General features: G+C 41.3%; 1 protein-coding gene across 7 annotated transcripts in view; it reads left to right on the forward strand.

Moving 5' to 3' along the window:
* Positions 1–4,749: 4,749 nt before the first annotated feature.
* Positions 4,750–22,585, forward strand: part of CHD9 (chromodomain helicase DNA binding protein 9) — an 86,171-nt gene continuing 68,335 nt past the window's right edge. For 4 of the 7 annotated variants that reach the window (XM_035121166.2, XM_060276072.1, XM_060276071.1 and 1 more), the window contains exons 1-4: positions 4,760–4,854; positions 7,417–7,604; positions 15,219–15,326; positions 17,524–17,615. The gene's annotated coding sequence lies outside the window, so the exon portion shown is untranslated. Of the gene's footprint in view, positions 4,855–4,977; positions 7,605–15,218; positions 15,327–17,523; positions 17,616–22,585 lie in introns of those variants that run through there. The other 3 variants (XM_060276074.1, XM_035121168.2, XM_060276070.1) reach the window with 3 other exon arrangements.

Consider the following 22,585-nt stretch of genomic DNA (forward strand, 5'->3'; position numbering starts at 1 on the left):
CAGAATTCTGTTGTTCCTTTAGGAGATTCTTTGCTTGCTGGTATCAGGGAACAGTCTTTCCCACCCCACCCCCCTCAAATAAGGTTTGGATTTTCCTTTGGAAAATTCCCGAGTTAAGTTCTGCCTCCTGGCAGAGTTTCAGCATGTGGTCTCTATTTTAGCTTACAGTCTCCACACCTCTCACTGTCATAAAGTTGCACTGCACTGGAAAACACACACACACACACACACACACACACACACACACACACACACACCTCCCCCCCCTTTACCGTATTTGTGCTAGGCAAACTCTGGTTCTGTAGCAGGTTGTAGATCCCTATTTGCCCCTCACCCAACTTGAAGCTCTCCAAAAAGTCCTCCTGTTCCTACCTTCTAACAACACACTGAGCAGAAAATAGTGACAAGCAGTTTAAAGTAGGATTTTCTGGGGGAGGTGGTGTTCCCCTCCCCACAACGCAGCCACTGCCAGCACCTTCATCAGTTCCTGTTGCAGCACCTTCTTCCACCATAACACCAAGGCAGCTTTTTAGCTGCAAGCAACATGAATTAATCTCTGCAAACAATACTGAAACATCAGCAGAATGAACCAGGGACTAGTAGAGAAAATGTATTACTAATACATCCTGCAGCTCTTTTAAGCATCAGAGTGTTATGCAATATCTCTCTCTCATTTACCTACACAGCAGCCATGCTATAAATTGAGTCATTAATACTGCAATCTTGTGCACGTTTTCTTGGCAGAAAATCCCCCTGGACTTTGGAGGACTTACTTCTTAGTAAGCATAGGCAGGATTGGCCTGTAAGCCTGTCTTCTCTAACAAAGAGACGGGGGTTTCCTTACAACTAAGGAACTGTAACTTTGCTGGTTTATACATGCCTTGTCCTTTGCAGAATGCACGGTCTAAAGACAAATATCACATAGGGCTTAGAAATGGGGGAAGATCAAGGGACAGGGGAACCACTAGGACCTGGATAACTTACACAGGGACCCTGTGCTGATGTGGAAGACAGATCCGAATGCTGGTTCAAAATAAGAAGGCCTAACCTACCTCACCTGGTTGTTGCAAGGATAAAAATGGAGAACCAAGTACACCACCTTGAGCTCCTTGGAAGAAAGGTAGAGTATCAATGTAATAATGATGGCACCCCCACCCCCCATCTTGTAGTGCAATAGAAGACCACAATGGATGCTTAAGCTTCCTCTCTGGGCATGAATCATGCCCATTGTGCATCCAACCTTCCTGGGTTTCTCAAACCAGTGAGAGAATGTGCACTTTGGAGGTACTTCTGCACAGTCATCTCCTTTGCCAGATGATGAGGGCATCCGTTCTTACAAGAAATCACAAACAGTATTTTGCATGTTAGCTAAACCATTTATTTTTCATTCTGGCAGCTCAATTATGTGGAAATAAGCTCTAATTAAGCTAATTGAGCTTTACTTCCAAATAAATTAGTTTCAGATTGGGAGGTGCCAGTGGTGGTTTTTTTTTTGTTATTTTTGCCAAGCTTGTTATGTATTGCAGCACAATCCTATTTGTTACTTGTAAGTAAGTCCCATTGAGCTCAATAGGGCTTACTTCCAAGTAAGTACTGTACACATAGAATGAAACCATGCAGGGTGACTTAAGTCTAATTAAGTTTAATGGAATTACCAAGTCTGGTTTGGTGCAGCCATGAAGTGCAACCAAATGCAGGTCTGCTGGAAAGTAAGCCCCACCGAGTTCACTGAGACTTACCCCAAGTAAACACATGTAAAACTGCAGCCCTTTTCAGGGATTGTTACTCCGGGATTGATCTACCCACCTTCGTGTCTTTGTACGGCGTGTAAACATGTGCATATTAAATGTCAGGTGGCTCACAGGTTACACATTAAAACTTACTCATTCAAATACAATTAGGCAGATTGCAAACTTTTTTATTCCAAGCAAAATTCAGTTGGGTTGGTTCCATTGTATGTAAGCACATGGCTGCAGTAGCACTGCAATCTTAACCATATTTATTGGAAATCATGACCCACTGTTCAGTGGGGCTTCAGAGTACACATATTTAGAATCGGGCTGTAAGGGGATATCATCACTAACAACTTAAAGTGGTTCAACAGTCTTCTCACCTTCCCAGAGGACCCTGAGAATTGTTGATTTGAGGCTTCAGATGTCTGACAGAATTCTGAGCATCTCATAAAAATAAAATTCCCACATTAGGCTAAGACAAATGAAGGCTGACAGGCTAAATATTTCAGTCTGATATTCTGAACTTACTGATGATGGTATCATTCATTTCCATGTTTATCATTTTTTCCTTTGAGGCAGCAACTGGGAGCCTGGACTCCTCCAGATGGCACTGGACTCCAACTTCCATCAGCCCTGGTCAGAATGGACAGGAATGACAGGCCCAGCAACATCTGGTTTGTAGACTGACCTTAAATTGAAGGCTGTTAGCTGGGGCAAGAGGCACCACACAGCTGCTGTTTTATTATTAAAGCAAGAAAGGACGTCAGATAAGTATGCAAAACTCTGTAATAATTTTGCTAACATGAAAGGCAGGCCTTTTGATTTTTTTTTTAAGTGAGGGGCAATTGTATAACAGGGAGATGAGAAGGCGACAGCTATCTCCCCTCAAACCCGGGGCACATGCAGAGGATCAACATATTTCCCTTCAAGAGAGAACCTAGAAGGTGATCTCTTTACTCGCCCTCCCACTAAGCTGTCACAGCTGGAAATGCATCCTGCGAGAGGAAGAGCATCCACCATAGCTAATAAGGCAGCAGGAATTGTAGTCTGTGTCAGTATGAGAAAAAGAAGGAATGCTGTCGTTGGTGTGTTTGTCAGGAAGCAGGGAGGGAGCGAGCAGCAGGGCTGCCAATTGTCTGCTAGAGGGAGCCACAGGCAACCAGAGCCTGATCTCTCCACCAGCATCAGTACAATTTTGCCATAGCACGCCTGTATAAACTTTCCCATCTGAAGCTCTCAGCCACCGCTGGAACACACACATACCTTACATACCGTGTTTCTCCAAAAATAAGACACCGTCTTATATTTATTTTTCCTCCAAAACAAAACACGGTGGCTTATTTTCAGGGGATGTCTTATTTTTTACTACATGTCCAGCCTAGCCTCTTCCTTGGTGCCCTCCAGAACTGCGCCTATCACTATGTCTTATTTTCGGGGTATGGCTTATATTGCGCAAATGCTTAGAAATCCTGCTACGGCTTATTTTATGGGTATGTCTTATTTTCAGAGAAACAGGGTAGCTAATTATAAATACTCTAGTTCTGGCCTTGGTTACACTTCTTTTCAGATTTGAGACGTTATTTGTATTGTCCTCGTTAGTTCTTCATTCTCTTAGAACAGAGCTATGTTCTTATAAAAGGGAATTAGATGATTTCATGGAGGAAGATAGATCATTTCCAGACCCTCCAAGTGTTCCTATCTTCCAGGGAAAGTCCTGGATTTACAGAAGCCGTCCCAGTTTCTGATTTGATCCTGATATGTTCCACTTTTCCTTAGGATGTATCTATTTTCAGCAGAGAAATTTTGGAGGCTATGGAGTTATGCGACCCCTGAGATAAGTAACTATACAACCTTTAGAAGACATCTGAAGGCAACTCTGTATAGGGAAGTTCTTTTTTATGTTTAATTCTTTATTGTGTTTTTATATATGTTGGAAGCTGCCCAGAGTAGCTGGGGAAACCCAGTCAGATGAGTGGGGTATAAACAAGAAAAGAAAATAATAAAAGGGGGGTTGGACTAGATGACCCTCAGGGTCACTTCCAACTCAACAATTCTATGATTCTAAGCGCAAGGGAAGCCCCATAGAGAGTTTTGTTTTTGTTACCATGTTGTGTATTTTTGTGTTTTTATATTGTAAACTACCCTGTGATTCTCTGGTGAAGGGCAGTGTAGAAATTTAATGGACAAATAAAAATAATACAAGTAACCAATGCATGAATTACCAAAATGTAAACATATACATAGATGTATAAGCTCCCCCACCCAGGCTCATTTCTCCCACAGATGTCTATGCTCCCTCCCCCGCCTATTCATTTAAATTAAAATGATATTAATAAAAATATTTTTTTTCTTATATTTATATTATTAATGCATTATTTCTTGAGTTGTAGCAGCACTAGCAGGATTTCCTGAGCCTCTCCTGCCAAGTCCCCTGCCCCGCCCACTCCCCCCCACGCAAAAAAATGGGGCGGGCAAAAGTCTTCCCCTTTTTCAACTCTCCCCCCGCTGCCAACCACCCACTGACTCCACCGCTCACCCTGTCTTCTGACCAATCAGCGAGCGCGTGACAAATATGCAAATACAACCTCCCTCCTCTCTTACCTTATACCACCCGTAACCAACCACCACCTCCCAACCGCCAACAGACATACACGCGAGCCCTCCTTCTCCTCCCTCCCCCGAAAAAAAAGAAGAAGAAAAAGAATTAAGTGTCCCCTCCCCGGGTTGGCTGGGGTCACAGAGCAGGCGGTTGGCGGCGCGCGCGCGGCTTCCCTCTCCCTCTCTGCCCCTGTCACTTCCCCTAGTGAGAGGGAAGGCGCTCGCGAACTAGAGAGAGAGTCCGTGAGGAGAGAGGAGAGGGAGGGAGGGGGGGAGAGGGAGGCGAGGGCGGCTCCTCCAATAGGCTATTGGCGGACGACGACGGGAAAGGGAAAGGGGAGGGGACGGGGGAGTCTCGGGGTGAGCAGGGAGAGGGCGGGGGCAGGGAGCGAATCACGCCGCGTCGCGCCCCGCCCCCCTTCCCCTCAGCCGCCGCCGCCGCGCCACCTCCTTGCCTCAGGCAGGGCCTTTGCCAGCCTGCCAGCCACCCGCCCTCCTCCTCAGGCTCAGCCACCGCCACCGGGTAAGCACTTCCTTCTCTTGCCCTCCCTCAGGCAAGGAGGCGCTGAGGGAAGGAGAAAGCCCGGGTGGGCGGGAAAAATTAGGCGGGGTGGGGTGGGGGGTTGGTGGTGGGGTGTGTGGGGGAGAGAGAAACGGGGGGATTCCCTGAGGAAGAGGGGAGTGGCCGCCTCCTCGCCCACTGCTGCTGCTGCTGCCGCCGCCTTCTTCTCCCTTATGCCACCCTTAACCACATGGAGGAGGAGGACCGCGAGTCCTCTCAGGCGGTGGCCGCCGCCGGGGTCGAACTGTCATGCCGAGGCGGGCGTGGGGCATCGCCTCAGACGCCACCTCTTCCACACACACACACGCGCGCGCAAAAGGGAGGGAGAGGGCGAGGGAGGCTGCCCTGGCGGGCTTGGTGAGTACGTGAGAAGCCGAGGCCCTGTCGTGCCTTGCCCTTCCCACACGCTCACCCTCACCCATCTCCAGGGACGCTGCCAGCCTGAGCTCCCACTCTGCGTTCACACGAGGAGAAGGAAAGGCGCAGCTTGGGCCTTGCTGCTGCTGCCGCCGCCGCCGCCGCCTCTCTGTCACACCTTCTCTAAGCTGTCTTTCCCTCACTCTCTCTTCCACCTTTTTCTTTTTTCCCCCTTTCCCCGCGTCCTTTCTTTGCTCCTCCCTCCTACCAACCCCCTTTTGCCTTCAGTGCTTTCTTCCTTCACCAGTTTTTAGCCCAAGACGGTTTAGGGAAGGAAGTCCTTTTACTTGTTTGAAGGGGGGGATTAATGAGCAATGATTGCAACCCTCTTATGCCACACATACACTCCATTCTTCTTTGAGTTATCCCTGGCTTTACCTCCCCATATATATATGAGAGAGTCAGGTGTATATTGCCTACAGCAGGAATCAGCAACCTTTTTCAGCTGGGGGCCGGTCCACCATCCCTCAGACCATGTGGTGGGCCGGACTATATTGGGGGGGGGGGGTGAACAAATTCCTATACTCCACAAATAACCCAGAGATGCATTTTAAATAAAAAGGCACAATCTACCCATGTAAAAATATGCTGATTGTCGAACCGTCCGCGGGCCGGATTGAGAAGGCGATTGGGCCACATCCGGCCCACGGGCCTTAGGTTGCCTACTCCTGGCCTACAGCATAATATAGAGGCTGCATACCTATCTAGTGCTATATAGTGCTATTGTAGCAGTATCCCTCCCGAATACCAGTTGCTGGGGATCAGGAGCTAGAAAATGTTATTGCCCTTATGTGCTGCTTGTGAACTTCCTGTGGCCACCATGAGAACAGAGTGCTGGTCTAGATGCAAGGCTAAATAAGGCCTCTGGTCTGATCCAGCAGGGTACTTTTTACCTGTGTATGAGGTGTATAGGGTAGTAATGAGCACCACCTCCCACCCAATATGCGTGTGTCACACACACAGAGAGGTGGTGTAATAAATGGTGGACATGTGCTTCACATCAAATTTGGTGAGGACACAGAACGTCCAAGTTAAAAGGTAGAATGCCGCTATATCACAGCTGCTGGGAGGAAGAGAGGGCTGTTACTTTAATGCCCTGTTTGTGGGCTTCTTGGAGGAATCTGATTAGCCACTGTGGGAAACAGGTGCTGGTCTAGATGGGCTACTTTAATGTTTCTGCAGGGATATGTTTTGCATGTTGAGGAGGTCATTAGAGTGGTTTGAAGTAGCTTCCTAATCACCACCCCACTTTACAACAGGTTTGGGGGCAAGGTATACTTCTTCTCTGGTGGCGTGGATGTAGTTGGCTGCCTGCTACATTGGTTGGCAAAAATTATCCTCTGGTCATATCTCCAGATCAGAAACTCACATATGCATTTTACATACTCTCACATGGTCTTTGGTGCCTTCTTCTACTACTGGTAAATTGGCAACTCTTCTCCATAAAATGTATTTACTATCTTCCACTTGTCAGGAACTGGGAGTCACCTGGTACTCCAGTCTGTAGCACAAGACCCACTTCCAAGTACCCATGCAGTCAAGAGGAGGGGCTGACTGATAAAGGGGCAGAGCTCATACTTAAGGGTTGAAGCCATGCACCCCAGGAGGAAATGGAATGTTAAGGGAAATGCTGTGTTTAAGGTGTGCTTTTGAATCCTCTGCCACCAAGCAGTTGGAAGAACTCATCCCAGCAGCTTCACTTTACACATTGTGCTCCATGACCTGTTCACCTACCTTCTTCCTTGCCAACCCAGCACTTTGATGTCAGTGTACAAAGGAGGAGACAAGCACCTGGAGAGTCTCTGCCTAGTACTGGTGGGCTGTGCAGCTATTGCTACCCCCATTCTCCTTTCTCTCATGGCTTGGAGCCAAGCATAGGAATATGGGGATACAGCCTCAGAACAAATGGGAAGAGCCCTTTGGACATGTACATTGTGTCACACTCAGGCTTGCAATGTGTGAAGGGACAGTAGAGCTGCATAGGGAGACACAGCTACCAAATATACTCATTGGAGTTACATTTTAGCTTAAAAGTGGTCACTCCCTCTTACGTCTCTTTTCCTTCTGAGTGTGTGCTGTTCCATCCACTGTATTCTCTCCCTGCAGACAAATAATTGAAGGAGGAACAGCTTTTCAGTAGCGCATGCTCCAATTTCAAGTAGGAGGAGGCTGCTTCTCTTCACAAAACAAAACAGCAGTGGCATCTCTGCCAGGACCACCCTGTGATTGGACCTCTAGCCCTGAGCCACCTGTTGAAGACCAGAGCACTGTTGTAATAGAAAGGTGGTCAAAAGGTGGAAAAGTTACTTACAGCTTGCTGGAAAGTTGGGATAAATACATGTTGATTTCAGTTGTTGGGAAAACAGAAGTGTAGAAATTTAGTATTGGATCACAATATAGCAAGTAGGGTTGAGACCAGTGTGGTTGGGAATGTTAACAGAAAGTTATAAGAAACTTCTCAAAATGAAAGTAGCAGCCCTAGTGCTCATTTTTATTTTGAAAATTGTACTGGAATTGCTTTAGCACTAGATGGTAGATGTAGTGCAAGTAGATGAGTGCATAATAACTTTTGGATAAAATCATGTACAGTACTGTAAAAACATGTTAATTTATATATTTAACAGTGCTTTATCATATTTTTATTCAATATGACCATAGTCTGATAAGATTGGATCATTATTTTTACAGATGGGAAAAGCTGGTGTGACCTGGCATTTCTGAACTGAAATTTGAATTCAGGCCTAGGTGCAGCACATTGCTCCATGGATCATCTAATCAGATAAAAAGTTGAAGGAGTATGTGGGAGTAAAGAGTAATAACATATTGTAAACTGTTTGGATGACACTGTCTTCTGCTAATGAGGAAGTAGGGATAATGAAGTTGCTTATGTCATTTGATAAAGGTCTGTTATGTAGACCAAATAAAAGGATGAGGTATAGACTCTTCATCATATAGACATTTCTGTTGATGGAGGTTATTTAATTGGAGTAATGTAGGGATTCCAAGCTGTAATCCTCATGTGCTAGATACTGACTAAATTTAAAGGGCTTGGAATATGAGTGGTTTTCCATCAGTAGTATTAGTGTAGTGAAAGTAAAAGTAGTTGGCTGGTATTTATTGGCCAATATTTGAAAAGTCTGAAAGGTGATTGTCCTTGAGAAAGGTTGGTGACTATTGAATACATTTTCTAGAGTTTCAAAATTCATGGCAGTCATGTTTATCTTTCTCAAGAGCCTTCTTGTATTGCTGCTTTGTAGCTCCACTTGTTGCCTCATGTGTCTTTTTCTTCATTATCTTAGGTTATAGGGTTTACAGACAGTTAAACATTGATATTTCTGATGCTATGTCTTGTGTATTTTCTGTAAGTGGTAGATTAAACTTTTGCATGTGATTACAATATCACAAATAATATCTCAATCAGATGCATCCATCCAAAAGAGGGACTGGAATTTTCTTTCTGGTCAACATGTAATAACCTTCCAGTAATAACCACATTGATACTGATACTCTTTCTCATTTTAAATATGTGGAAAGTACAGAAATGATCATTCTCATGAAATTAATAGGAAATGAAAATACACATTGACAAAAACTCTGTTTAGAAACTTAGTTTGTGACTATTGGCCTGCCATTTGTACTGATATCTCATAAATGAAAGAACTATCAGTAGTGTACAGTGGTACCTCGACAACCGAACGCTTCGACTTCCGAAGGTTTCTACTTCCGAAGTCGACAACCCCGGAAGTCTTTTTGACGTGCGCGCCCCGCGCCTGTGCAAAGCGGCATGCGCAATCGGCGCATGCGCAGAAGCGGCGCTTCGACAACCAAAGACTTCAACTTACGAAGACGGCCGCGGAACAGATCGTCTTCGTAAGTCGAGGTACCACTGTATATTGCATGTTGTTACATTAATGCTTGGTATAAAGAGGAAAACTAGACAGATTCACACATTTTTGAAATATAGTATTCAGTAACTTTTTTGTACAAAATAGTGTAATAGACTGTTTTATTGCTGTTAATCAACATAGAAGTGAGACCTTGCAACTAAAGGGCCTCCCTGTGCTGTCTTCCGTTCAGTGTGCCATTGAACCTCAAATAGGAACCTTGTAGTTCAGGTCTCTCAAGGGTGGATGATTTTCTTTCAGTCAAACTTCAGCATTTCATTGCTATATAGGTGGTAGGGTTTTGTAGAGTGGAAAAGGGAATAAATGCCATTTCCCTATTTCCTGCCCTCTCCAAGATACGTGCAATAAGCTGTCAGGGGCTTGAGCAGGCTAGTTTCTTCTCCTGCCCTTCAGTCCATCTGTCCATTCCCCCTGCCCCACCCCCCACCTGGCCCATATTCAACTGAAACCCTAATACTTAAGTGTCTCAACTGCTATCTGCCATAGACTTTACTGAAACTCACATTTTTGCTTGGCCTCTGGTTTCTGGCCCCTGGACAGAAATAAAAGCTGCCTATAGAAAGCAGTGGTGAAATCTACGATTTTGGGGCAGCACTATGTGTCTGCTTTCTCCAAACAAATAAAATGTGGTAGCCAAGACAGGAATTCCTATGTTTGCCATATAGTGTGAATCTGCAGACAAGGTATTGACTTACTCTAGTATTTCTAACATATATAGGCCAAGCTATCATCAACATACAGTGGTACCTCAGGTTACAGACGCTTCGGGTTACAAACTCCGCTAACCAGGAAGTGGTTGCTCCAGGTTAAGAACTGTGCCCCAGGATAAGAATGGAAATTGTGTGCCAGAGGCGCAGCGGCAGCAAGAGGCCCCATTAGCAAAAGCACGCCTCATGTTAAGAACCGTTTCAGGTTAAGAACAGACCTCTGGAATGAATTAAGTTCTTAACCCGAGGTACCACTGTACCTGAAAGCTCATGGGTTCTTGCTGGTCAGGTTTGGGTAGTTGTTGATGATTTAAAGCATTTTAATTTATATTTGCAAATTTTCAGACTTTGGTGATGGTAGAGAGATCACCAAGAACCCCATTACCTTATTACTGAGTGGCCATGCTTGATTTCAAACGGATAACACTCAGCAACCCAAGTTCACTATTAGTGGGAATGATACACATACAGAACTCTGCATAAACCAGGAAATGCTGGGTCTACAGTAAAATTTATAGTTCACTATACTTCCTTTTTGTTGCTTTTGTGGCACTGACCTGGTTCTTACATTGTAAACCAAACAATTGCTGAACATGAATGTGCAGGCTTCTGGACTGCTTTGCTTCTCACTAGTTGTTTTGCTGCTGTGTTGTACTGAACTAAGCCAAACCATGGTATCTTAGCTTGTTATCCAAATCTGGACTCCTGATTTAGCTCTCTCCAGACTAACCACAAGCTGTAACCAAGGTTTGTTCTTTGTTTACAGCTCTTGATTACTCTGGAGAGAGCTAAACTACAAACTTGGGTTCAGACAAGATGATAGGCCAATCCATGTCTTAGTTCAGTGTGGTGCAGCAGCAAAACCATCAGGGGAAGCAAAGTGGTGGCAATCTCCTCCCTGGGAGCTGCAATGTTCTCATGTTTATGCTAATCCATGGGTCTAAATGAATAGCCTACTTCTTATTGTCAGTTTAAGTTTTAAGTTCTTTTAGATGTTTAAATGTTTTAATTTTTGTATGGATAAATGTTTATTTCTGACTGACGGTCGAATAAAATCTGATTGATTGATTGATTGATTATGCTAATTCATGGTTTGGCTTAGCATGACTTGCAAACCATGCCATTGTAATGTAGATAAAACCACTGATTTGAAGTCAAAGGAATGTATGTGTAATTTAACTCTCATTATTGTCAAGGACTTTTGTTGTTTCTGAAAATTGCATCAAGTTACTTAATGGATGAGGTTTAAAAAGGTAAAGGTAAAGGACCCCTGACAGCTAAGTCAAGTCACAGACGACTCTGGGGTTGCAGCGCTCATGTCACTTTACAGGCGGAGGGAGTTGGCGTTTGTCCACAGAGTTTTTCAGGGTCATGTGGCCAGCATGACTAAGCTGCTTCTGGAGCAATGGAACACCGAAACCAGAGCATCGCACGGAAACAAAGTTTACCTTCCCGCCAGAGTGGTACCTATTTATCTACTTGCACTTTTTGGCGTGCTTTCAAACTGCTAGGTTGGCAGGAGCTAGGACCAAGCAACGGAAGCTCACCCCGCCGCGGGGATTCGAACTGTTGACCTTCTGATCGGCAAGTCCAAAAGTCTCAGTGGTTTAGACCACAGTGCTAATTAGGAGGGGAAGGCTATTGCTTGAACTTGAGTTTGTAGAATATTTATCTTTCTGATACCTGAAAAACTGAAGAAAGAAAACTTGGAGTGATGTATTTCTGTGATGTAATTATGTTCAAGTCTTAGGATTGCACCCTTAGTGAATCTGCCCTTTGATATGAGGGTGGTTCTTAATAAAAGTCTGTTCATGTTTTGTAAAGTAAGTAGCACACTGCACATGCTATTTTAAATACACAAATTTTCAATGACTTACTTTTCGTTGCTTGTTATGAAATACTTCCATCTCTATATCCCTGTTTTTGTAAAAGGTCTTAAGAAAACATATCTGTTTTTTTAGACCTTGGGTCAGATTGTATAGAAGACAGGTGGGTGCCATCAATTTCTCAGTCTTTTAGGAGTTGGATTGCATTATGTTTTCCTCTTTTTAAAAACGCTTTTTATTCTCAATTGACATATGTTTGAATACAGTACGAGAATTCTGAGTGATTTCTTAAGGGTTTATCAACTGCCTTGGTTTTGGAATCAAAGTTGAAGTGAGTGTAGAGCCTGCCATTTCCCCCCATCCAGGAGTCATTAAAATCTCCTGACTTTCCACAACAGAAGCCTAATTTTTCTGTTGGTGGCAGTAATGCTAGGATACTTTGCTAATGGTCAGTTCATGTGCACTTGAAATAATACTTGGTAGGTGGAAATAATTTGAACCATTGGAAACCTTTACCTAGCATTCTTATTGTGTGCTAGAATATTAGTCTGCAACTTGTTTAGCTTTTCTGTAGCTAATTTTGCATTGGAGGTAACATTCATGTTGAAGAACCAGTACTCACTGGCTTACAATGTAAATTGTAACTAATTATACCATAAGCAACATGTTAAATAAATGCATCTCCTATTCCGCTTGGAAGCTTTACATTTAAGTGTGGTAAGAAAATGATTTTATAACCTGTATGTAATTAGCATGTAGTATATGAATTATTAGGGACCCAGGTGGCACTGTGGTTAAACCACTGAGCCTAGGACTTGCTGATCAGAAGGTCGGCGGTTCGAATCCCTGTGACGGGGTGAGCTCCCGTTGCTTGGTCCCAGCTCCTGCCAACCTAGCAGTTCGAAAGCACGTCAAAATGCAAGTAGATAAATAGGAACCGCTACAGCGGGAAGGTAAACAGCGTTTCCATGTGCTGCTCTGGTTTGCCAGAAGCGGCTTTGTCATGCCGGCCACATGACCTGGAAGCTATACGCTGGCTCCCTCGGCCAATAATGCGAGATGAGCGCGCAACCCCAGAGTCGGTCACGACTGGACCTAATGGTCAGGGGTCCCTTTACCTTTACCTTTATATGAATTATTATAATGAGTGAATGTGCCTGGTTTGGAAGTACCCTAATAGAGAGGAAACATACATGAGGAATAGCTCAGTTGGTAGATTGTGAGACTCTTAATCTCAGTGTCATATGTTAAAGCCCCACATTGGGAGAAAATTCTTGCATTACAGGGGGTTGGACTACAAGATCCTCATGGAACCAAGGTCTAGGATTCTCAAATGGATTACAGGGCTAAACTGCCCACCCAGCAGATTCCATGGGGGTCAATTATAATTTCCCCCAAGTATTCCAATTGTAAAATCATCATTTTAGTCCACAATTAGTGTTATGTCCTATTAAAAGTGAATATTGATGTGTTTCCTTTTTTTCATATTTTGGGAAAAGTTGACCAGAAAAAAATGTAGACTCTCTTACTGTTTATCTGACTTAACTGCCAGATAATTGGAATGTGAGTGAAGCAGGAAGAATGTTTCTTTGCTACAACAGCTTCCAAACTGGCACAGTAAAAGCTGATGGGATGGGCCTGTTGTTGTCACATGATGACAGGAAGGCTAGCTCTGGGTCCAATGGATTTTGCACTGGCCCAGGTCCATCTGTCTGCTCTGGAGGATACCTCTACTGTATCTGCCAGCAGAAGCTTCCCACTAGCCAGGTGCACTGGAGCATTCTGATATAGCCAGACAGAGGGGAACCTCTATCTCATTCAAACCCCCTTCAGCATGGTAGATCCAGGGTTTAGAATGCTAAGTAAGAACCTTCCAAAATTACTAGAAAATAAAAGTTTGTATGAAAACTTTTAGCCACAGCTTGTGGAAATAAAGGAAGAAAGCTGGCTCTTTACATTTTAGAACACCATATGTGTTTACAAGCCTTTCTGTTTTATTCTGGAAATGCTACAAACAATATTTCATGCAATAACAAATGAGGTAACAATATTTCTTTACCAGTAAGCGTGCAAGTATAATGTTATAGAAACCCTTGTTGTCTTGGTTTCTGAAAATATGTAATTTAAGAAAATACCTTCTGGGTCAGATCTCTGGTCAGTTTGTTTCTACTTGTAGCTGTAGCCTTAGATTAAGTTTCTAACATTGCAAGACACTTTGAATATTTTTATCTCAACTGACAGCTAATGTTGGGAGAGTCATTGAGGTTCCTTTCATCAGTTAATTTCTTAAAGTTTTAAACATCTAATGTTGTCAATGTATCAGCAGAGTGAGTCTCACATTCCTGTATTTTCCACTGGAGGTGGAAATAGAAGCAATGTTGATTTACGAAACTGCCTTAGGAATCAGAAACCTTACAAAATTTGGGTGAAAAAATAATTATAAAAATACTACCAATATAATCATTAAACTTAGTAAAACAGTAAAAAAGCCTATATCCAGTTGTTATTCATTTAAAGCTTGAACCAATAAAAAACAGTTAAGCAAAGCAGAAGAAAGCATTCCAGGACCAGGGTACTGCTCCAGAAAATGCTGTTTTGTCGGTTTTGAAGGCACAAGAATCTCTCTCTCTCTCTCTCTCTCTCTCTCTCTCTCTCTCTCTCTCTCTCTGCCTTTATTCAGTAAATACTTAACATTGCAAAATATTGATTTCACAGAATTGAAAAATATTGTTAACACCAGAAACTAATAGCCAGTTTTATTTTCTTGCTATCGTATGTAGACAGTACATCCTGAGTATTTTGAGGACTAAGCATTTGACTTAGTATTACTAAGTATGGTGTGTGTCTTGGAGAAATTTTGTTCAAAGCACTTGTATTCATGCATGTAATTATTATGTATCTCTTGTATTTTGTGGAGGGAAGAGGAGAGGAAAATTTGGCCTCTGAATTTCCAAATATTTTATAATTTCTTGTTTTTTTAAAGAAGTGTTCATATTGGTTATTATTTCTGAGTGTGTTCAAATAATTGTCTATGATCCTTGCTTAGTTAAGAAACGTTTCTCACTCTTCTCAGACACAAATGGGGGAAATAATGGGTCCTAATTAAAGAGCTTGAAATTAGAGGACAGCTTGAGGCATATAATGAATGTCATGTTAAAATATTTACAGATAAATATAGATCATAGTATAAGCAGGAATGAAAATTGTATATATATTTTTGTGAGAACTTGAAATAAATATTCCTGAGGTTGTTATGCATGATCAATGTTTGTTATTAAATATATGTGTATACACACACATTTATCTGACTACCATGTTATGTATTTTGCATACCACCTCAGAAATACTTATTTAAAAGGCTACAAAGTTATTTGCAGACTGTTAGCTGTTTTTGTCTTGCAGTTTGGTTATGTGATGGCTCTATCTTAACCTTCATAATAATCTGGGTTTTCCCCTTTTTTCTTTCCCAGTTCTTCTGCTGTACTGACAGTATTGCTACAAGGAAGTATTTGTGATTGACCACAATGTGACACAGTGTGACCCACCAAAGGGAACCAATTTTTACAGTACTTCAAATGGTATGGTGATTGTTCTGAAGCTAGAATGTATTTATCAAGCATCTGTCTTAGAATCATTCAACAAAATGTATTAATTGCTGAGGTGATTGCAGATCTATATTTTAACTCTAGTAATGTTGAATAGCGTGTGCCACATCTAGGTGGTTATTTTTATTTGCTAAATGACAAGAGGGAGTAGTTTTGAACTGACTGTCTTGGAGATTTATGGGTTTAGTTGCCTCTGCCTAAGCAGGTAACTAAACAGGGTCTCACAGGAACATATATGATAGAACATATAAATACTGCATCCCTGACATAAACCAAGGCTTATGCACATGAGGTCATCTTGTGAACCTTGCAGCTGAAATGACATGTCTTCCTTGATTACAAGAAGAGGCTCTGGGACAGTATTTCCCTGTAATTTCTGATAAAGGTATGAGTTGGACAGAATATATGCTAAAAAATTGTAGTTTGATTAATTCATATTTTATTATTTTATATGTTATATTGGCTTAACAACAAATCTGTTATTGTGCATGTTACTACTATGGAAATTCCAAATCTGTGGTTCTACAGCTCCTACAGTATTTTGGAAATAAGTTGTTTGCTGTCAATATTGTTTAAAAATAAATAAATAAATAATTTAAAAAAAATAAAAACAAAGTAGTTTAATTAGTTGCTACTTTGTATGACCCTGCTGCATGAGGACAGCCAAGATCCCTAAGTGTTTCTATTAAAATAAATTGTCATCAAGGCTGTGAAACATAGGGCTTAGAAGGAAGGATGAATCCTGAGAAGTGCAAGCAGGGCCTTTACTCTTGCAGTGTGGCTTCCCAACTCCCTCTTCTCCACTGTAGTTATCTGCAACTCTGAAAATTCATTCATGAGGTTTGGGAGACTCTCTTCACTCTCCCCACCCACCCTGGCTCCAATCCCTTTACAGAAGGGGAATCTGTAGTGCTCCATATATTGTTGGACTCCAGTGTCCTTACTGGCTGGAACTGATGGAAGTTCAGCAACATATGGAGGGTCAGATGTTTCTCCTCCCTGGTTTACAGCATTGACCATGGTATAGTGTTATTTGGCATTAATGCTAACCATGATTAATTTTAACCAGAACGTGCAAACTTTAATCTTTCTTTAAAATTCACGGGAGGAAGTTCATAAAACCAAAGGGTACTCTCAATCTCATAAACACTCCTATTTTTTATTTTATTTAAATATTGGTTAATTTTGTAACCTCATTGTTACAAATACAGTGGAACCTCTACTTACAGACATAATCAGTTCCAGAAGTCTGTCTATAAGTCGATCCGGGTCGCTGGTAGAAGCACCATTGTGCGCAGGTGCATTTGGCGGCAGCACACTTCTGCACATGTGCAGCCGCTTCTGCCCAGGCACAAACGGCAGGAGCCACTTCTGTGCATGCACGAACCACGGCAAACCTGGTATTTACTTCCGGGTTTGCCATGGTCACAACTTGGATCGGGCCCAAGTAGAGGCGGTCGTAAGTAGAGGTTCTACTGTATGGATTTTTCAGGAGACTGCATTTTTTAAAATTAAAATTTAAGTACAGTGGGACCTCGACTTACGAACTACTGTACTCAACATCCGACGTTTTTGACTTACGAGCGGAAAAAGTGGCCGCGCGCTTACGATTTTTTCGACATCCGAACGTAAAACCCATTCACAGCTAGATGCGGTTTCCTCGACTTGCGAATTTTTAGATGTGGTTTCCTCGACTTACAAATTTTTCCATTTCCAATGCATTCCTATAGGAAACCGCTTTTCCTATGGGAAACTCGACTTACGAAGTTGTCAACTTTTGAGTGTGCATTCGGAACAGATTAAATTTGTAAGTCGAGGTCCCACTGTATTTACTTATTTGAGGTTTGTGGTGACAGGACATGTGCCATGAATGAGACCGACTGAAGTACAGCTGTTCAACCAGTGCAATAATGATAAAATGTGATGATGCACTAGCACACAAGTTCTTGTTTTGTTTTGTTTTGATCTGAGTGAGTCTGTTGTCAGTTCCAGTTTATATTTGTACTTGTGGAATGTTTAGTTTGGGCATCCAATTTTTCTACTTTTAGGCTGTGAAGCATTTCAGATAGCATTCCTAAGCAAATATATGGTATTTGAAGTCAACTGAAGCAAGCAATTATTTTGAAATTTTGTGGTTTTCTTCAATACAGTACTGTAATTTGTCTTTCAGATCACTAATACTAATGAATTATCTTTTGGGGATCAAGGATTTCCTAGGATTATGTAAGACATTTGCAATGGAAATGCACTTCATATTAATGGGTAAGGATTATTTTGATTATTTTACCAAATTTAACAGCAAATGAAAGACCAACAAATTCTAACCTATCTGAGCTCTAAGCATTGTATACAACTTATGTCCAGTTATATTGTGGTTCTGCCAGTTTAATTGTCATCTAAACAGATGGTTTCGAATTACCTATTTTTCTACCATGTCATTGAATTACAAAGATGACATATATAGATTCCCCTGGGTAATAGATAATTTGTGTTCCTGGCCTTCATTATTTTCCAGGGACGATTGGCAAGAATAGGAGTCGATGTTGTATGGTCTCTTTTATGCAGTTCAGTTCACCAGGAATTCCAGAATGGAGTAAACTAAGGAACTGACTTTTTATCTTGCATTCTTTGCACTGAAAGGTGTGGATATTTTCTCAAATTTCTTGTTTCAGGAAACTTTCAGATCTGTCAGTGCAGTGGATGTAAGTTGAATGAATTGATGCTAATACACTTACCAAATGAAAACATGATTTTTTAAAAAGGCGTAATCATACTTCCTGAATTTCAATGCCTTTTGGGAAATACGCATGCTCAAGCAATTATTATCACTGTTGGACATTAAAAGAGTGTATATGGTTAACTGATAATCCTCAGAATAGTATGGTTTACACTGTCTTCTTAAAATTCAGGTTTCTAAGACTCCTGTGCAGATGCTCAGGCAGTTCCAGTCTCTCTTTCTTACACACACACACACACACACACACACACACACACACACACACACTCTGCAGATTTTCCATGGCTTTTCATGCTGCATGTGTTGTGAAAAGGGGCACAATGGCTGCAGTGGGAAGGAGTAGCCCCTGAACTCCATTGAATTTGCAGAAAATCTTCCTGCATCTCATTGAAGTTTCAGCTGAAGTAAATGTCAGTGATTTTAAATAAAACTTGATTCTTAAAGTTTGTTCTGTGTTACTTGGAAGTAAGCTACATTTGAAATTCCAGGAAAGTTATTTAGGATAATAATGCATACTTGTGTAGACTGAAATGTTAAGCAATTTAATCTTGGATAGAATTCTCAGGGATGTTGGAGCAGATGACACTGATAAACCTTTAGTAATTTGGATTTTGTGGATCATTTTGTTGGTGGTGATTTAGCATTTTAAGTGGAGTTTCCAATCTGGACCTTGTATAAATCCTTGTAACATAGGAACTTCAATGATAAATTGTGTTAGCATTGATCTATATTTCTTGGAACAGTTTCATTGTTTTACATCTCTGCAAACAAAGTAGTATTTTCAGATAGTAAGTCCATACTGATATGCATGCCCAGTTTGCAGGTAGAGAAAAAATATAAACAGTGAGGTCAGATAGAAATGAAATGTAAAAAATACAGTGTTGTATTCCGTAAACTCGTTCAGTTAGTGCAAGGACATCTGAAGTTCCTCTCTGTCTCCTTTCCCCATGTGCCCCCTAAATCTGTTCCTGGGGCTCCCCCAAATCTCTGGAATAGATTTGGGTAGGGTGCTAGCAGGGAGGAAGGGGTACAGAGCCATTGTGCAAGTGGAAACTTCGTGTTAACAGAACAAATGCATTGGATACTATCCACAATTGGTGACAGTTATGTTAAAACTTAATTTTATTCAGTATAACTACAGTGGCAAGTCACAACAGCAGTAGCTTCCATTGGCTAGATATTTCTGGATTAAGCAGAAGTTGGATGACCATCTGTCATGGATGCCTTAACTGAGATTCCTGCCTTGCAGGGGGTTGGACTAGAGGACCCTTGGGGTTCCTTCCAACTCTAGAATTATATGATTCTATGATCTTGGACTTGCTTATTTGCTTTTTTACATATGGTTAACTGAAATGCCTTAAGTGACTGTACTGAAGTTAAGAGGTATTACTTTAGTCAAGAGCTATGGAATGGATATGCTGATATAGTTTGTGGTGGGTTTATGTAGGAACTACCATGGTAGCTAAATTAATTGATATGGTCAGTTTTTGTGTTGCTGCAACATAAATTATAATGCAGAAATGTTAGATAATGTGTAGAATGTATTATGACTCTACCTGAGGTGGAAGATTGAACAATAATAATGTTAAATGAGAGTATACATCCTCAAAATGTGAGTAGATGAACCTGATAAATTTTGAAGACCCCCCCCCCCCGGTAAAACTGCTTGAAAGTTCAGCAGCTTGGTAGGGATTAAACCCTCCACTTAAGATCAAAACAATGTCACAAAAATGTATCAAACCATAGTTTTCACAGTGCCAGCTCAACACCTATGGGAAGCCTGCAAGAACAGCATTCTGTATTTCCTTGTGATTTCCCACAACTGCCTTCAACAGTGATGGTAGTACATAGCCAGCCAGCCATGAATTTGTCTAATCCCCTTCTAATACTGAACTGAGTCATAACAGTAATGTCACTGACAAACAAAAACATAAATAGTAAAAATCCAGTATTGATCCACATTATCTTGGAGGTTTCATATCATTGCAAATAAAATAGATCAGGAATCCCTAAACTCGGCCCTCCAGATGTTTTGAGACTACAGTTCCCATCATCCCTTACCACTGGCCCTGTTAGCTAGGGATGATGGGAGTTGTGGTCCCAAAACACCTGGAGGGCCGAGTTTGGGGGTGCCTGAAATAGATTTACAGAAATTTGTTATAGCCCTTTTGATGACAAATCAACAAATTCCTTGAAAGAATACATTTTTAAAAAGTAAGAAGTTGTAATAAATCTTATTTTAAAAAGTAGCATGAGCTTCCTGAGCTAGGATTGTCATGACATTTACTGAGATGATGGGAGGGGACAGCCTGGAAATATAAATAAACTATGGTTGTAAGTATGATGTACCAAGGAGGAAATCAACAGATAGACACTTACATTCAGACATCATATTAAACCATAGTGTAACATAATAAAAAAAATTCCTTCCAGCAGCACCTTAGATACCAACTAAGTTTTTCATAGGTATGAGCTTTCGTGTGCATGCACACTTCTTCAGATACACACTTCTTCAGATAAACTGAAGTGTATCTGAAGAAGTGTGCATGCACATGAAAGCTCATACCTATGACAAACTTAGTTGGTCTCTAAGGTGCTGCTGGAAGGAATTTTTTATTTTATTTCGACTACGTCAGACCAACATGGCTACCTACCTGTAACTAGAATCATAGTGTAACATGATGTTAGTGATCCTATGCAAGCCCTTGGGTTCACATTTTCTCCCATCTGGTAGGAATTATGGGTTCCGGTCGGTTTAGCTTTTGCTTAACAAGTAGTTTTATCAGACCTGAAAAACTAGGTTTACAAACAAGCCACATGGTTAATTTGGCATCATTGTTTAGAAAGCTAGTTCAGATTAACCAAATGTTAGAATTCTGATCTAATGCTAAACTGTGGTTAAGTCAAATCAGAAGAGAAAACTTACAATCATGCAAATGCACTTAAAGAGGAGGGGGAGTGGCAGGGATGGTGATGGTGTGGGGGGGGGGGCATTTGAACCTTAAGTTCTTTCCCATCATGCTAAACCACATACAGTGGAACCTCTGTTTATGAACATCTTGGTTTATGAATTTTCAGTTTACGAACGCCGCGGACCCATTTGGAACAGATTAATTCACTTTCCATTACTTTCAATGGGAAAGTTCTCTTCAGTTTATGAACGCTTCAGTTTATGAACAGACTTCCGGAACCAATTACACCCATGCTTCGGGTTAAGTACGCTTCAGGTTGAGTACTCCGTAGACCCGTCTGGAACGGATTAATCCACTTTCCATTACTTTCAATGGGAAAGTTCGCTTCAGTTTATGAATGCTTCAGTTTAAGTACTCCACGGACCATCTGGAACAGATTAATCCACTTTCCATTACTTTCAGTGGGAAAGTTCGCTTCAGTTTATGAACAGACTTCCGGAACCAATTGTGTTCATAAACCGAGGTACCACTGTACTTCACATATATTGGTGCAATTTACAGCTCATTTATTTTAGAGCAGTCTTTTAAAAATCCATATTGACATGGTTGAAGATTGTTTTGCAATCACTGTGGAAGCCCTTATATGAAACTTATTATAACATAGCACTACATTCTATCAACTTGTGTCCCAATAAACCATGGTGAATAAAAATCAATATTTTTGAAGCTAGTTTTTTTAAAAAAATTGACAGATTTATTCAAATATAATCAAACATCAAAATCTACAACCATCTCTTAAAATTGAATCCATGATTGTTTGTCAAACATTTAATTAAAGACTCCTTTTCTATGTAAAAGAATGAAGTGGGGGCAAAATAAAGCTATGAAATCAAGTGTTATAGATATGACACAATTGATTGTTAACTGCATGTATTACCGTGTTTCTCCAAAAATAAGCCATACTCCGAAAATAAGCCATACCCCGAAAATAACAACAAAAAGGAGGCAACACGTCGACCAATTCCACGGGCGAAATATATCTGTTTTTATCTTTGCAAAATATAACAACATGCGAGACAGTGATCCAAGGTAATCATACTGTTTCGGTTTTTTAACTTAGCGTTTGTAAGCAATCTGCGGAACAGGGGTCATACACATATTTAACCCCTGCTGGGGTAAAAACAGATATATTTCGCCCATGGAATTGGTCGACATGTTGCCTCCTTTTTGTTGGTATTTTACTCAAGTCTGCAACACAGGGGTTGTTTCATTAGCATACCCCGAAAATAAGCCATAGTGATAGGCAGTTTAACCTTGTAGGTTAAACTGTACCATACATAAGAAGAAGAAGAAGAAGAAGAAGAAGAAGAAGAAGAAGAAGAAGAAGAAGAAGAAGAAGAAGAAGAAGAAGAAGAAGAAGAAGACATCCCCTGAAAATAAGCCACTGTGGTTGTTTTTTTAAGGAAAAATAAATATAAGACGGTGTCTTATTTTTTGAGAAACACGGTATTAGGCATACAAAGGGTAGTTACACTCTATTAACCAGATAGTTACTTTCAGTGTCATGGACAAACACAGGTTTT

Source organism: Zootoca vivipara, chromosome 6, assembly GCF_963506605.1.
Source record: "Zootoca vivipara chromosome 6, rZooViv1.1, whole genome shotgun sequence".
NCBI classification, from domain to species: domain Eukaryota; kingdom Metazoa; phylum Chordata; class Lepidosauria; order Squamata; family Lacertidae; genus Zootoca; species Zootoca vivipara.